Source organism: Oryx dammah, unplaced genomic scaffold (assembly GCF_014754425.2).
Source record: "Oryx dammah isolate SB20612 unplaced genomic scaffold, SCBI_Odam_1.1 HiC_scaffold_5, whole genome shotgun sequence".
Taxonomy (NCBI): Eukaryota; Metazoa; Chordata; class Mammalia; order Artiodactyla; family Bovidae; genus Oryx; species Oryx dammah.
The window spans coordinates 47143900-47160516 of record NW_024070189.1 but is presented as its reverse complement, the minus strand read 5'-3'; positions in this window follow the sequence as shown (position 1 = coordinate 47160516).

Here is a 16617-nt window from a genome sequence, read left to right as displayed (position 1 = left end):
TGATGGTGTCATCATTGATGGCTCGGGATACTGTCTAAAAATAACCACCTCAAACTCTTAGCTGTGCCACTGATAGACACAGAAGAGGTTGGCCATCTAGTTGGGGGAATCTGTGTCATCAGTATAGAATAAATAAGGTGATTGCTGATATGGATTACAATCACAGAGGTAACAATGACCAAGGTTTACCTGGGACTTAGAATTTTCTCGGCAAACCCTTGACTGTGCTGATTTTTACTAATCAGGAAATAGAGGCGTTAAGAGGCTGTCACTTGCCCAAGATCACCTGTCTAGAAGTGGGATAGGCAGGCGGATTCTACATTCAGTCCGGGTCACTTCTTTTTTAAATTAGGTATTTATTTTTGCTGCCCTGGGTCTTTGCTGCTGCAGGTGGACTTTCTCTGGTTGGCGATGAGCGAGGCGTACTCATCCTTGTGGTGCTTGGGCTTCTCGTTGTGGTGGCTTCTCTGCTGCAGAGGACAGGATCCAAGCTGCGTGGGCTCGGTAGTTGTGACACATAGGTTTAGCCGCTCCACGGCATGTAGGACCTTCCCAGACGAGGGAGTGAACCTGTGTCCCCTGCATTAGCAAGCAGATTAGCCTCTGGACTACCAGGAAGTCCCAACCTGGTTCACTTTGATGTGTATGAACTTCTTGGTACGACAGGTCTTAGTTGAATATTTATGAGAATATCACTGAGTGTATGAATATTTATGAGTGCATAGCTCGCATCTGGAGAAGTGTAAGAACTAATATCTGGTCCTTGTCATCAAGGTGCTTGGATCTTGCTGAGAGGGCATGCCTTAGGCATTCACCCACTCACGTGAGTCGTTCAGACTCTGAGGTTTGCCCCGGGAGTTCAGAGTAGCAGGGTTTCTGAGTCGGAGCAGGCAGAGAAGGCTTCCTGCAATAGGTAGCTCTCAAAGCATGAACTGGGTTTGAATAACATGAAAAGGGAGAAGACAGAGAACATTCTCGTGAACTTCTTCACAATATGGGCTCTGCCTTCGTTGCCATCCTCTCCTCCTATCACTTTCCTCCTTTTTTTCACTCTACTCTATCCACACTGGCTTCCTTTCAGTTCCTCAACAACTGAAACATTATTGCCACCCCAAGGGCTTTGTACTTGCTCTTACCTCTGTTGGGAACTTTCTCCCATCTGATTTTATTGTGCCTGGAGTTTTTTTGCCCTTCAGATCTCTGCTCTACTGTCAGCTCCTAAAAGAGGCTCTCAGAGGCTTAGTTCAGCACCTTACCCTGCTTGGCTTCCTTCCTGGCACTTGTCATGGTCAGGAGTGGCTTGTCACCTGTGCTCGACAGACGCTGCGTGAGAACAGGCGCTCCTGTGTCTTATTCGCTGCCGTGCTTCAAGTGTCTAGAGCAGTGGCCAGCACAAAGCTGGCTCTCGGTCAGAGTGGCGGTTGTCTTTTTCTAGGGTTCCAGCCTGCAATGGTGCCCAATGCTGGTCTTCACTGGTCTTCAGGAGCAATAAAGTCAGGTAGAAAAAGACAAATAGCATATGATATTGCTTTTATGCAAATCTAGAAAGAATGATACAAACAACCTTACATACAAAACCAAAACAGACTCACAGACTTAAAGAATGAATTTATGGTTACCAGTGGGGAAGGGTTGGGGGGGGCATAAATTGGGAGATTGCAATTGACATAGACACACTACTATATATAAAACAGATAACTAACAAGGACCTACTGTATAGCACAGGGAATGTTCCTCAATATTCTGTAACAACCTAAATGGGAAAAGAATTTGAAAAAGAATAGATACATGTACATGTATAACTGAATCACTTTGCTGTACACCTGAAACTAACACAGCATTGTTATCAACTGTACTCCACTATAAAATGCAAAGTTAAAAAAGGGGGGAGATTCTTGAACCTGAGAAAGTCTGGGTGTCTGTGCATTTTTCATCAGAGAAGGCCCATGGCTTCCTTCAGGTTTTGAAAGGGATGAGTCAGAAATCCATGAAAGTATTTCTGTACCAGCTGACCCCCAAGACCTCTCCTGGTTGCACAAATCAAGAACTCTGCCTCAGCTGTTTAGTACAGGGTGCCGGCAGATTCCTCAGATATCTGTTTGCACTGTGGACAGATGTATGCTTTTATAGGGTTGGTTGCTATAGCTCCCAGGGATCATGGGGACTAAAATTAACTTAAACGTTGTGTTTTTCTTCATAAACTAAGATAATGAGTCTGATGAAAGTGAGCTGATGGAACCATTCCCAGTGTTTGGCTGGAGTTCTCACGAGGCCTTCAGTTCAGGAGCTAGAAAGCTGACTGGGGCTAGGCTAAAGCTCTGGGACAAAGATCCCATCTGGGGGCTCTCTATGGGGAGACACTGAGCCTGGATTCCTCAGAGGAAAACTTGGGAGGTTTTCTGTCTAGGTCCTCCCTAGCACCCTGGGAGGACAGGAGCCTCTGAAGCAAGATGACTTGGACCTAGGGAGGGAGACCATTAGGACTAAGGCTGGCCCTCTGGCCACCACCAAGGGAAGAGAGAGAAGTGCAGTTGGGCTGGGGTACTCATCCTGGGTGCCAGTTCCTGCTCTGACACTGAGTCACTGAGTGACACAGGCTCATCCCTGTTCCTGTCTGAGCCATTGGTTCAGCCATTGGTTTCCACTGGTTAGTATACTGGACAGCATAATAGTAGCCCTATGTGTGCTCAGCCGCTTCAGTCATGCCAACACTTTGCCACCCTGTGGACTGTAGCCTGCCAGCCTCCTCTGTCCATGGGGTTCTCCAGGCAAGAATACTGGAGTGGGTAGCCATTCTCTTCTCCAGGGGATCTTCCCAACCCAGGGATTGAACCCAGGTCTTCTGCATTGCAGGCAGATTCTTTACTGTCTGAACTACCAGGGAAGCCCCATAGTAGTCATAAGAGCCAATATTTATTAAACACCTACTACGTGTCAAGCACTGAGCTAAGTGCTTGGTGCATATTTTCTGACCTAACCTTTACGAGATAGGAACTATTAACCCCATGTGGAAAGTGAAATTTCAGATCGATAATTTGCCCAAGCTCATGCACCAAGTACATGATTAAGTCAGAGATTCAAATCCAGATATAAAGGACACCAGTGCCCAAGTGCTTAACCTACTACACTCTACTTCTCCTAAGTTCCCCTCCATCTCTGCCATCTCTGGGCTCTGGACTGCCCATCACTGCCCATCTCCCTAGTCAGGTGTGTTGCTGACCTCACATCAGATTGGATCGGCTTTTCAGCTTGCAAAATGAGAAGTCAGCCCCTTGGGGCCCCTGCCAGCTGCCCATCACCCCGTCCAGCTTCTCACCAGCTGTGCTCCTTTAGGTACCACCCCTGCTCCTGTGATCCTTCCCTTCTTGACATAGCACCCAGCACAGTTTTAGGGCTCCAGGACAGTGCCCGCAAGTGCATGGTGCCCAGGCACCCATACCTCCCAGAACATCAGCTGCCTCCATCACTCATTCAAGGACTCCACTCCACAGAGGCTGTATCCCTCAGTAGGGCAAAGGCTGTCTTCATGCCTTTTACATCCTAAGAGCTAGAGGCAGTGATAAAGTTTCAGGTTGTTATCAATTCTGTGAATGAACTGAACAGGATGACTTGAGAAGGTAATGGGAGAATTATTTACTAATAGGGTGGTCAGGGTAGGCCTTTGGAGGAGGTCAATTTTGGGGAAAAAATGAATGATGAGTCAGTGAGAAGGGCTGGGGGAGGAGTGTTCCAAGCAAGGGGAGGATAAGTGCCAAGACCCTGACTTCTTCAAGTGACTGAAAATGTGGCTAAAATTATAGATCAGTATTTCCCTTCTCCTCATGGCCTTCCTCATCCTCCTCTCCTTCCTCTTCCTCTGCTTCATCCCTGTTCTTCATCTCCTTTCTCAGTGAATGACAGAGCCATGCTGTGAAGGAATCAGGGAAATAGGGAATTAGAACCTAGGTTGTAGATATAGAGAAACTGAGGCCCCAGTCACTCAGTGGAGATGGGACTCAAAACCAGGTCTCCTGAGCCCTGGCTCAGAGACCGAATCTCAGGCTCGCTGAGAACCCGCTCATCCTTCTGCTCATAACTCCAGAGCTTCTGTGACCTGAGCCACGTGATGGACCATCTCTGGGAGCTGAACTGGGGCCGGGTGGGCCACCAGTGTTCCCACGTATGAATAGAACTACTTAGAGAGGAAGCAAGAGGTCCGAGGTCTGGAAACAGACGGGGAGACTCTGTCAATTTGACTTCTAGCAAGAAGGAAAGCAACCAAGCAGAAAGTTAAGTAAATAGAAGCAGTGCCAAGAAACATCCCCTCAGGCCTCACATCAGAAGCAGTGTTAGCATCTCAGTGGTTCAGATTTCCAAGGCCGTAAATCCTGAGTGGGACTTGCGAGTAAAAAAAAAAAATAAGTTTTGTATGTGGGAACTTGAGGCCCTGGGGGAGACCAGGTCCCCTTGGAACAATTATGAGTAAACTAGAAAGAGAGATGACAATTTCAAGTATTTCTCAGCAGACACTGGGCAAAACACTTATGTTCATTATCTCTTTTAAACTTCACTTAATACACACACTTAGCTAGGATATTAGTTTTCCATTATTGCTATAATAAATTATCGCAAACTTGGTGACTTAAAACACACATTTATGACTTTACATTTCTGGAGATCAGAGGTCCTAAAATCAAGGTTTTGGCAGAGTTGCGTTCCTTCTGAAGGCCTGAGGGGAGAATCTGTGTCCTTGCCTTTTCAGCTTCTAGAGGGCAGCTGCCTTGCTTGGCCTGTGGCCTGTTCTCCATCCTCCAAGCACATCTTTCCAACCTCTGTTTCTGGTGTTGCATCTCCTTTTTCTGACTTTGACCCTCTCACCTCCCTTATAGAGACTCTTGTGATTACATTGAGCCCACCCAGATAATCTGGGATAATCTTCCCATCTCCAAAGCCTAACTTCACCTGCAAAGTTGGTCCCTTTGGCCGTATTTATAGTTACAGGAATAAGAACATGGACACTTTGGAGGGGTGGGGGGCATGATTTTGTCTACCATAGGGAGGTACAATTGCTTCCCAGGTGGCATTAGTGGTAAAGAACCCACCTGCCAATGTAGATGATACAGAAGACTCGGGTTCAGTCCCTGGGCTGGGAAGATCCCCTAGAGGAGAAAAAGGCAACCCACTCCAGTATTCTTACCTGGAGAATCTCATGGACAGAGGATCCTGGCAGACTATAGTCCATGGGTTCGCAAAGAGTCAGAAACGACTGAAGTGACTTAGCATGCATGCAGGAAGGTGAAATTACCATTCCCATTCCAGAGATGAGGAAAGAAAGGTTCAGAGAATTAAATAGCTTGCTCAAAGTCCCACTGTTGTAAAGCTAGGAATCTACACAAGTAGCTTAACTCCAGACCCCAGCTCTCTGTTGCTTCCCTAATCACAGCCCTGCCTGCGCCATGTTCTTGGTGAGGCTCTCTCCCTTTCCCCATCTGCCCCAAGCCCACCCACCTTTGGGCTCAGGTTGAACCTTTGTTAGTCTTTCCAAGCTTAAAGCTGATAGGGCCCTTCAGCTCTATCCAGGTCTACTCCTTGTATGGCTGGGGAAGTGGAGGATTGTAGAGCCTGAGGTCACAGTATGGGAGCCCTGGTCTCCAGGCCCAAGCGGAGGCCAATTCTGGCTGCTCCAAGTCTCTGGAGGCAGGGACTGGGCCACCTGATCCCTTTGGACTTAAGATTATGTATCAAAACTCTGACACTCACCATTTGTGCATCTGGCTGAAGGTCAAGGCTGTCAAACTAAGACAGCCTGGGCACAGGGAGACTGACTCAGCCTGTCTTCCTGTTACTGTATCTTTCCCTGGGCCGGGCCTCCCATTGGCTGAAGGGCACAAAGACCCCATTGTTCTCTGGTTGTTGGTTCCCTGGGCAGAGTGGCTGATGACCAGGGCAAGGCCAAAGGGAGAGGAGGATGGAATTTCATGTCAGCACCCACTGTACTCTTAACACTCCCACCAGCAAATTCACATTCTCCCTCAGCTCTCTATAGTTCATAAAGGACTTTTCTTTCCGTATCTTAGGGAGCAGCACAGTCTGTCCCTCAGGTAGAAAAGTAAGGCTTCACTCGGCACATTCAGGGCTTGAGCAGACAGAATGTTCTGCTCATGGTCACCCAGATGGCCCAGGTGAAGCTGAAATGACCACTCCAAACTGGTCCGAGTCTCTTTCTACTAACCAGCTGCCTCTACCTGGGGTCCAGGGAGAGCTTACCGAGGCATCTTCTTCTCCACTGAGGTGGCAAAGCATTCACCATGTGTTGGCTGCACTTCCTTGAGCTGACACAAAACATTACCCCCCCCCAACCAATGAACAGTGTTTGAGTTGCAGTTAGCTTCTACCCTTAGTAGGACCCTGCCTGTAGTCTATCCTCAAGTGGCCTATCTTTTCTCTGCACCTCAATTTTCTTGTCTTATTAAATAAGCATGATTATACATCTGACCCTCCTGAGTATAAAGTCAGTGTTAGATTCAAGAGAGAGTAGGTTTCAGAGAATGAGTTAACAAGAGCAAAGTTGAAAGGCCTAACTTTGGAGTCAGATCACTGGGCCTGGATCCTGTGGCAAGTGATTTAACTCTAAAACTCTGGGCAGGGACTCGCCTGGTGGTCTAGTGGTTAAGACTGCATTTCCACTGCAGGGGGCGAAGGTTCAAACCCTGGTCAGGGAATTTAAGATCCCGCAGACTGTGAGGTACAGCCAAAAATTAAGGAAAAAAATAAAAACAACAACAATAAAACTTGGGGCATAGTATTTCAGCTCCAACCTCAGTTTTCTCAAATGTAATGGTACAATCCACCCCCCTCCCAGCCCCCTGCCTTTATGAGGATCTTGTAAGGATTACATGAAATTATATATGTAATGTGTTTGGCTCACTGTTTCATATCCTGCACTATCAAGAAATGTGAGCTATCTTATCATTAGAGCATTAAAAATTTCCCAAAGCATGTCCACATACTATTAGTCCCCAGATAAAAAGGGGGACCCAGGGTTCAAGTGAGTTTGGAAAGTGTAGCATCAGCCACCTTCCTCATGGTTATTCCTGAGGCACAAGACAGTGTTAAAGCCTCTGAAAAGTTCTGCAGGAAAGAAACCTTTTTTTTTGGTCTGTTTGTTTGTTTAGGCTGCGCCATACAGCATTCAGGATCTTATTTCCCCGACCAGGGAAAACCTTTATGTGTCCCTCTTTTCAGTGAACTTCTGAGTGTGTCCCACAGACCTCGGTTTCCATGAAAATGCCTTTGACAGATGTCTGTTGGATCCAATGTCCTTGTCCAGGAAGGTGAAGTAACTTGTCTGGGTCGTGAGGCCAGTGAATGGTAGACCCGGGGCTTGACCCAAGCTCATGAATTCTTTGACATAGTGCTCTATTAAAGTTTGCCAAGGAAAGGCCTCCTGTAGAAATATAGACAGGTCATCATCAAGTTGCTCAGTCGTGTCCAACTCTGTGACCCCATGGTCTGCCCGGCTCCTCTGTCCATGGGATTCTCCAGGTAAGAATACTGGAGCGGGTGGCCACTTCTTTCTCCACGGGATCTTCCCGACCCAGGGATCAAACCTAGGTTTGATCCGCCTGCATTGCAGCTGGATTCATTACCATCTGAGCCACCAGGGGAGCCCAGAAATGTAGACAAATTCTCTCTAAATGTCAAAGATTCGTGTACAGAGTACATAGACTTTTATCCTGTCTTTGAGGTCCTGTATCCATGACTGAAGATGCCAGGCTCCCTCCGGACTGAGCTATCTCCCCATAACCCTGGGTGGGGTTGGAGGAGCTCGACGATGGATTAGTTCTGCCTCCTCCCATCCCTGGCTCTGTAACACTCCAGCTGCTGGTCTGGGTCCAGGGAACACTCACACGCAGGCACCAATTTTCTCCTGAAACCCCACACGCCTGGAAATCTTTTCTGAAGGAGGGGGAAAGCCCTATAACCCAGTCCGGCAACGTGGCAGATCTTACATGTTCCCTGACGTGGCCAGCAAACCAAGCCTCTCTTCAGTTTTAGCAACTGTGGACCCAGGGGTAATGACATCCCCACCAGTCCAGCGACGTGGCAACTGGTGCTGTGACTCATCTGACCTGGGGGACAGCCTAGAGCCTCCATCCTTCTTTTCTGGGTCTCAGGAACTGGGGACACAGAAGGGAGATCTGGATTAACCAATTACCAATTAACCCCTTACCCCTGTCTCCAAGTCTCTTTTCCCCCGCCATTGCCTGGCAGGCTCACTCTCTTTTGGGGCTGATCCAGTAGGTCATCTCTCCCCACTCCTGGCTTCAGTTCTCAGACAGCAGCTTCTTGTAATGAATCTTCGAGACTTTCCACACCAGTGACGTTCACACAGGCTTCTATGGGAGTTTCATAGAGGAGCCTTAGGAGACAGAAAGAAAGCCAAAGGGGCAGATCTCCAGATTCCCAGTCCATCTCGGCCTTCAACCAGAGCAGAACTACATTAAAAAAAAAAAAAAATTATTGGAGTGTAGTTGATTTACAGTGTTGTGTTAGTTTTAGGTGCACAGCAAAGTGAATCAGTTGTATATAAACATCCTTTATTTTTTTTTAGATTCTTTTCCCATATAGGCCATTATAGAGTACTGAGTAGAGTTCCTTGTGCTACACAGCAGGTCCTTATTAGTTACCTACAGCAGAACTACATTTACTTGTCTGACATATCAGGCTATTGCCTAAGATTTCATTACTTAAGAAAAAAATTGAAATGCACGAGTTTATCTTTAGCCCACTGGCTTTACCAGTGAAGAAAAAAATGAGCAAAGAGAGAGAGCAATCTGTCCCAAGACACAGAGTATCACAAACTCACAAGCTGTACCCATCCCCGTGGGAAAGGAAAGAGTTCCATGAACCAAATGTGAGCCCCGACAATGTCAGACCCACTCCCCAGAAGCTTGAAGTCTCCTCACGCCAGGTAGGCAGCCATGAGGAAGGGGCTCCATCCACCTGCCTCGTACATCCCTGGAGGAGAAACCAGCGTTACCAGGGAGATAGGGTCATCATATTTGGGAGCAGGCAGGTGACAGGTTTGAGAAGTTCCTCTAGACAATGTGCTGGATCTAGCGGGGGTTGGGGGCAGAGCTTGGTCAACTTGGAGAGAACATGCCCCACCCAGAAGCTCTCAGATCCCTTACCCCCTTTTAAAATGCTTCAAACAAAATCCATCTGCTGGAGGTATCTCTTATCAGCCACCAGTCTGGCAGCTTTATTGATGGGAGCTGAGGCTGGTTCACCTTTCCCGAAGGTCCCTCTTCTGTAACCTTCTGGGAGAAAGACCAATGTCTTACTTTCTGGTTATGAAAACTTTAGAGAGACCTAGCCTTCTGCTTCCTTCTCTCTGCTAATCTCTCCCTCTTCTCCATCTTCTCATTTCCCATCTTCCTTTTTTTTTTTTTATCTGAACGCTTTCTTTTTCAAATCCCTTATGACTATACAGTGGAGTGAGAAATAGATTTAAGGGACTAGATCTGATGGACAGAGTGCCTGATGAACTATGGACGGAGGTTCGTGACATTGTGCAGGAGACAGGGATCAAGACCATCCCCAAGAAATGCAAAAAAGAAAAATGGCTGTCTGAGAAGGCCTTACAAATAGCTGTGAAAAGAAGGGAAGCAAAAAGCATAGGAGAAAAAGAAAGATATACCCATCTGAATGCAGAGTTCCAAAGAATAGCAAGGAGAGATAAGAAAGCCTTCCTCAGTGATCAGTGCAAAGAAACAGAGGTAAACAATAGAATGGGAGGGACTAGAGATCTCTTCAAGAAAATTAGAGATATCAAGGGAACATTTCATGCAAAAATGGGCTCAATAAAGGACAGAAATGGTATGGACCTAACAGAAGCAGAAGATATTAAGAAGAGGTGGCAAGAACACACAGAAGAACTGTACAAAAAAGATCTTCACAACCCAGATAATCATGATGGTGTGATCACTCACCTAGAGCCAGACATCCTGGAATGTCAAGTGGGCCTTAGGAAGCACCACTACGGACAAAGCTAGTGGAGGCGATGGAATTCCAGTTGAGCTATTTCAAATCCTGAAAGATGATGCTGTGAAAGTGCTGCACTCAATATGCCAACAAATTTGGAAAACCCAGCAGTGGCCACAGGACTGGAAAATGTCAGTTTTCATTCCAATTCCAAAGAAAGGCAATGCCAAAGAATGTTCAAACTACCGCACAATTGCACTCATCTCACACGCTAGTAAAGTAATGCTCAAAATTCTCCAAGCCAGGCTTCAGCAATATGTGAACCATGAACTTCCAGATGTTCAAGCTGGATTTAGAAAAGACAGAGGAACCAGAGATCAAATTGCCAACATCTGCTGGATCATTGAAAAAGCAAGAGAGTTCCAGAAAAACATATATTTCTGCTTTATTGACTATGCCAAAGCCTTTGACTGTGTGGATCACAATAAACTGTGGAAAATTCTGAAAGAGATGGGAATACCAGACCAACTGACCTGCCTCTTCAGAAACCTATGTGCAGTCAGCAACAGTTTGAACTGGACATGGAACAACAGACTGGTTCAAAATAGGAAAAGGAGTACGTCAAGGCTGTATATTGTCACTCTGCTTATTTAACTTATATGCAGAGTACATCATGAGAAACGCTGGGCTGGAGGAAGCACAAGCTGGAATCAAGATTGCCGGGAGAAATATCAATAACCTCAGATATGCAGATGATACCACCCTTATGGCCTAAAGTGAAGAAGAACTAAAAAGCCTCTTGATGAAAGTGAAAGAGGAGAGTGAAAAAGTTGGCTTAAAGCTCAACATTTGGAAAACTAAGATCATGGCATCCGATCCTATCACTTCATGGCAAATAGATGGGGAAACAGGGGAAACAGTGGCTGACTTTATTTTGGGGGGCTCCAAAATCACTGCAGATGGTGATTGCAGCCATGAAATTAAAAATGCTTACTCCTTGGAAGGAAAGTTATGAGCAACCTAGATAGCATATTCAAAAGCAGAGATATTACTTTGCCAACAAAGTGCCAAAAAAACTTTGTTTTTCCAGTGGTCATGTAGGGACTATAAAGAAAGCTGAGCACTGAAAAATTGATGCTTTTGAACTGTGGTGTTGGAGAAGACTCTTGAGAGTCCCTTGGACTGCAAGGAGATCCAACCAGTCCATCCTAAAGGAGATCAATCCTGGGTGTTCATTGGAAGGACTGATGTTGAAGCTGAAACTCCAATACTTTGGCCACCTCCAGCGAAGAGTTGACTCATTTGAAAAGACCCTGATGCTGGGAAAGATTGAGGGCAGGAGGGGAAGGGGACGACAGAAGATGAGATGGTTGGATGGCATCATGAACTCGATGGACATGGGTTTGGGTAGACTCCGGGAGTTGGTGTTGGACAGGGAGGCCTGGGGGGCTACGGTTCATGGGGTTGCAAAGAGTCGGACACAACTGAGTGACTGTACTAACTTTCTTCTTCTGTTCTTCCCATCTGTTTATTTATTTGGCTGCACCAGGTCTTGGCAGCAGCATGTGGGATCCCATTCCCCTGCATTGGGAGTGCAGAGGCTTTGCCACTGGACCACCAGGTAGTCCCTTCCCATCTTTTTGAAGAGAGCAGTGGACCAGGCATCAAGGGGCCCGAGTTCCTCACTCCATAAATGACTTAGGCAAGTCATCTCCCCTCTCTGGGCACTTGGCTCATTTGTAAAATGAGGCTGTCGGGTTAGGTCACAATTTCCAAATGGTGGGGGATGAGGACCAAGGTGAGGGGGCTCAGGTTCTCTCCTTAGACCACCCCCCCAAGGCAGCTGTTGTTGGTATATTTTAGTCGGGTCTGCAGCTAAATAACTCTTGAAAAGCACTATGTGGTTTAGCTCAAGGCCTTGCAGACTTTCAGTTCAGTGTTTTCTCTTCTCTTTCTCTGCTGTCTCCTGTGTCTCTCCCTCCCCCAGATGCTCAGGTTTTCTAATGGAGCCTTGTGATTCTCCAGGGTAGCAACCCTGAGTCTGCCCTGCTATCTCTCAGGAGGCCAGACTTTGCACTTTGACTTGCAATGTGGGAGAAGGAATCATTTCTTTCCTGAAACCCCAGAACCATAAGGGCCCCACCCCAGAGCTATGAGTAGTCGGAGCCAGCTACCCATCTTGGCCCCCGGTCCCAACACCAAGATCTCCACCCCCTGCCCTCCCCCACTAAATGGCCCACTTCCCAGCCTTATCCCAAGTTGGATTATTCTCCTGATTCAGACATTTTTGTGGTGTGAAATCATCCCCGCCCCAGCCAGCTGAAGCCAGGAGCTCGCTCCAGCCCACAGCAGCTGGCCAGCCCTCCCTTCTCCTGCCACGTCCCACACCCTCAGCTCCTCTGCTCCAAGGGCTCAGAATTTCCATCTGATGTCCTTCCAAGGCTAAAGAGAAATTCAGACAGAGTGGCAGGTCATGGCTGCTCCTCTATCCCTTCCCTGCAGCTCCTGTGCGGCTGCTGGCACAATGTGGCTGACTCCCAGGTCAAGGTGATTAAGATGAGTTTGTGAGATCAGACAGAGGGACAGAGTCCAAGAAAGACAGAGAAACAGGCTCAGACAGAGAAGAGAAAGACATTGACCGAGCATGCCATAATCAAGAGAGAAGCAGAGGTGAGGAGAGAGGGGAGAAGGCACTCACAGAGAAACAAATGTGGAGAAATCGACCCAAAGCTCAGCAATAAGACCAGAGGGTGACTACATGTCCTGTTGATGTTAGACTAAAGCCTGGACTAACACACCCACCCAGGGACCACCTTCTCTAGGAGACGTACTGTTGTTTGACTTGTTTACTATTGATTAGAGGGCCTGGCTCTGAAGTTACATATTAATCCATAGATTTCTGTCCAGTTGAAGGAAGAACCCCAGAGGCTGGAGTTTTAATGCCTTGTAGGACATTAACCAGTTTTGTATATGACCTAGCAGGCTCTCCAGCTTTCCTTCAGTGCCTATGCAGACATGATCTTTCTTTGAACTCTCCTGGAATCAGTTTTACTACCCTGCTATTCCCTCATGAACAGGTTAAATAAATCATTGACATAAGCCCATTTTTTATTTTTTATGAAAATTTTTAATTTAAAAAAAAAACTGGTTTTGACAGGAGAAGCAAAAAATAGAGTGAGGCAGATAAGGAAAGAGTGAGAGGCAGAGAGAGAAAGGAAAAGAGAGAGAGAGGCACTGAGAGATCAGGAGAAGAAAGCAACACAGAGAAGCAGAAAGAGCTAAAGGCAGAGATGGGACTTCTCTGGTGGTCCAGTGGTTAGGACTCAGCGCTTTGTCTGCCAGGGCCCAGGTTCAGTCCCTGGTTGGGAAACCAAGATCCTGCAAGCCACGTGGCATGGCCAAAAGGAAAAAAAGATCAAGGCAGAGGAGCTGAGACCCAGCCAAACCCATACACAAAGTCAGAGAGAGAGGAGAGAGAAAGGAGAGCTAATAGCAGAGCACAGCGTCAGCCATGCATACGCACAAAACCATAAATAGTGGTAGCTTCTGGAGAGGGGACGGATTGAGCGGCAACGGAGGTGAGAGGTACTTTATACCAACTTCTTATCACTTCCCTAGTGCATTTTTTATGGACATATAATTGCCTGTTGTTTTGTGCTTTTAAAAGAGACACAGAGGGCAAGGCCAAAAGACACTGTGAGAGAAAAAGAAACCACCAGAGAGAGAGGGATGGCATTAAGCAGCACAGGCGGGGCAAGTGAGGCTTGATGGGAGGCTGTGGAGGCAGGACCAGGAACGGTTCACACCTGCTCCTGTGCTCACTGAGCCTGGAGCCCTTGCGGGCTGGGTGTGGAGCTGGCAGAAGTGTGGGAGGCGGAAAGGGAGCGAGAAGAAGCAGAGAAGAGGCAGATATGGAGGAGAGAGACGAGCAGGAACAAACAGATCCAGGGCAGGTCGAGGGACAAACAGGAGCTGAGGCCAGGCCTCCTTCCTCCTCCCAGAACCTGGGCACCCAGGCCTGAAGGGAGGTACCTTTCAGAGATGTTGTGGGGTCCAGGAGATAGAGGATAGGGGAGCCTCCCAGAGATGTTTCTCCAGGGCATGGAATGTGCTCTGAGGGCTGCCAGACCCACAGGCAACCACCTCTGGCACATCAGCCTCATAAGGAGAAGCAGACTGAGGGCCTGTCACATTCAACCCAGTTTATGAAAGGAGATAACTCAGGCCCAGGCACGAGGAGAGACTTGTTCACACAGTTAGTTTGTATCATCAGGAGGAGGAGCCAGGTCTATGATGCCCTCTTTGATGTTTTTTCCATTCTTGCTTCACCACTTTCCATTTTCCACGCAGCAACTAGAATGGCTCTTTTAAAATGCGCATCACTTTATGTCCCTTCCCTGCTGGAAACCCTTGCAGAATTCTCTCCCCTAATGCCATTTTCTAGCTAATGAGATGTATGGCACTTCTGAGAAGGATCCTTTCAGGAATCTGACTCAGCTGGGTAGTCCATCTCTCTTTTAAAATATCAAATTATACAGATAGAGGCTCTACCCTGCCCGCCCACTGCTCATTTGGCCAAGGCCACGTACATCCTAGAGGCAGCTCTTCTTGTGGCTCAATCCAAATGTCTTATGTATAATGTCCTCAGTAGGCTCTTGACATGGGCTCTCTCCTCAGATCCCTATTGGCATGTAGAGTAGACTTAGCTGGCCCTGTTCGTCCCTTCTCCTTCCGAAGGTAGTGAAGTTCGATCATGAGGTAGACACTCATTCTTGGTGGGATGGAAAAGGACTCCAAAGGACAGAGTTGTTATTTGAAGTCATACTTTGATTTGGCATGCAGAAGTCCATCTTTTCGCCTTTTCTTCCTTCCTTCTTCCTGCTGCATGGAATGAATGGCTAGAGTACCAGCAGCTATACTGGACCACAAAATTACCTCAAGAATGGAAGCCATTAGCTAAGGGGATGGAGAAGAAAGAAAGAGCCTGGGGTCTATGGCCAAAGAACTGCCATAGCAGCCCTGGACACACTGCCTCCAGCCATCTGATCTCAGCTCAGTGAATTCCTAAGAGAAGCCTTCACGAACCACCTAATCTCCTGGTTGGGTGGTATCATTGACTCATTGGACGTGAGTCTGAGCAAACTCCAGGAAATTGTGAAGGTCAGGGAAGCCTGGTGTGTTGCAGGCCATGGGGTTGAACAAGTCGGGCACGACTGAGCTACTGAACAACAACCCACCCCTAATCTCCAGTCACTCTGTCATCCACCCTGGGGGGATCCTCTTTCTTTCCACAAGATAAATTTACCTGTGCTTACTCACGGGCTTGTGCTCTATCTCCCTTTCCCCCAGAATCTAAGTGTTGCATGAGCAGGGATCTTGCATGTCTTGGCCAGTGGTAGAGCACTTGTGTTTCGCACAGTGCCTACATTTCTTCAACAGAGATGGTTTTTCCTTTTCCAGAACTCCCCATATGAATTTTATGTTTTTTAATCACAATTTTTAGAAAATCAGTCTTAGTAGGTGCAACGATTAAGTTTAAGGAATAATGACGCACTTTTAAAGAAATTTACACTAATAAATCTTAAGGTTCACTGAAACTTGGTTTGATTTTTTATTTTATTTTATTTATTTATTTTTTGGCTGCATTACAAGGCATGTGGGAATCTTAGTTCCCCGACCAGGGATCAAACCCACGCCCCCTGCGCTGGCTACCATTGGACCACCAGGGAAGTCCCTATGCATTTTTAAATTGAATGTTCTGTTAGATCAAGTGTAGAGCAGAGTGCTGGGGATTCAGGAGGAGAGCATGCTGTGACAAGGGTCCAGGGATTAACAGTGAGGATGGAAATGTGGAAGCACAGCTGAGAGCTAGTTCTAAAGTACCATGAAGAGACTCTTGAACATGAATCTGATGATGTCACTCCCCTACATAAACTCTTCCTTCCCCACAGAAAACCCTTCAAGCTCCTTAAGGCAGGTTGAGTCCCTGCATAGCCTGGGCCCTGCCTACCCTCCAGCCTTATCTCTCAACACTTCCTATACCGTTCCTCCCCACCCAACACAACACACATTCTAATAAGCTGACCCACAGTAACTCTTGCGGGCCACCAGGATCTCCTGAACCTATGGCTGCCTTTGTGTATCCTCTTCTCCCCACCAAGTTCTCTATGGACTTGAACTGCTCATTCCTACCCTCCTTTAATGCTTTCCTCCTGGAAAGCTTCTCTGATTCCAGAGAACTGGGTTAGGTACCTCCCCTACAGGCTGTGTAATTGTTTTTTCATCTCTCCTCCGCACTCTGCTGTTTCCTGGGCCAGGGAATGACGCCTTGTTCTTCATTGTGCCCCAGCGTTTGCCCCGCGCCTCACCCAGAGGGGGCGCTCCGTCACTCATTTGAGTGAATGGGATTATACCAAGAGGAGGATGGTAAACAGGAAACAAGAGGGCTGACTCCATTTACAATGGTCTCTTACGTCTCTTCCCCCCAAGAGTCATACAACTTTCTGGCTCCCTGTCCTTGGAGAGGTCATCTCTGAGGTCCACACTTAGCCCTCAGGCTGTAAGCCTGAGCCAGGTGGGGCTTGGACTGAATACAGGTGGGGATTCTTCCACCCCTTCTGGTCCTTCTCCGGTTTCCAACCTAGAGTTTCA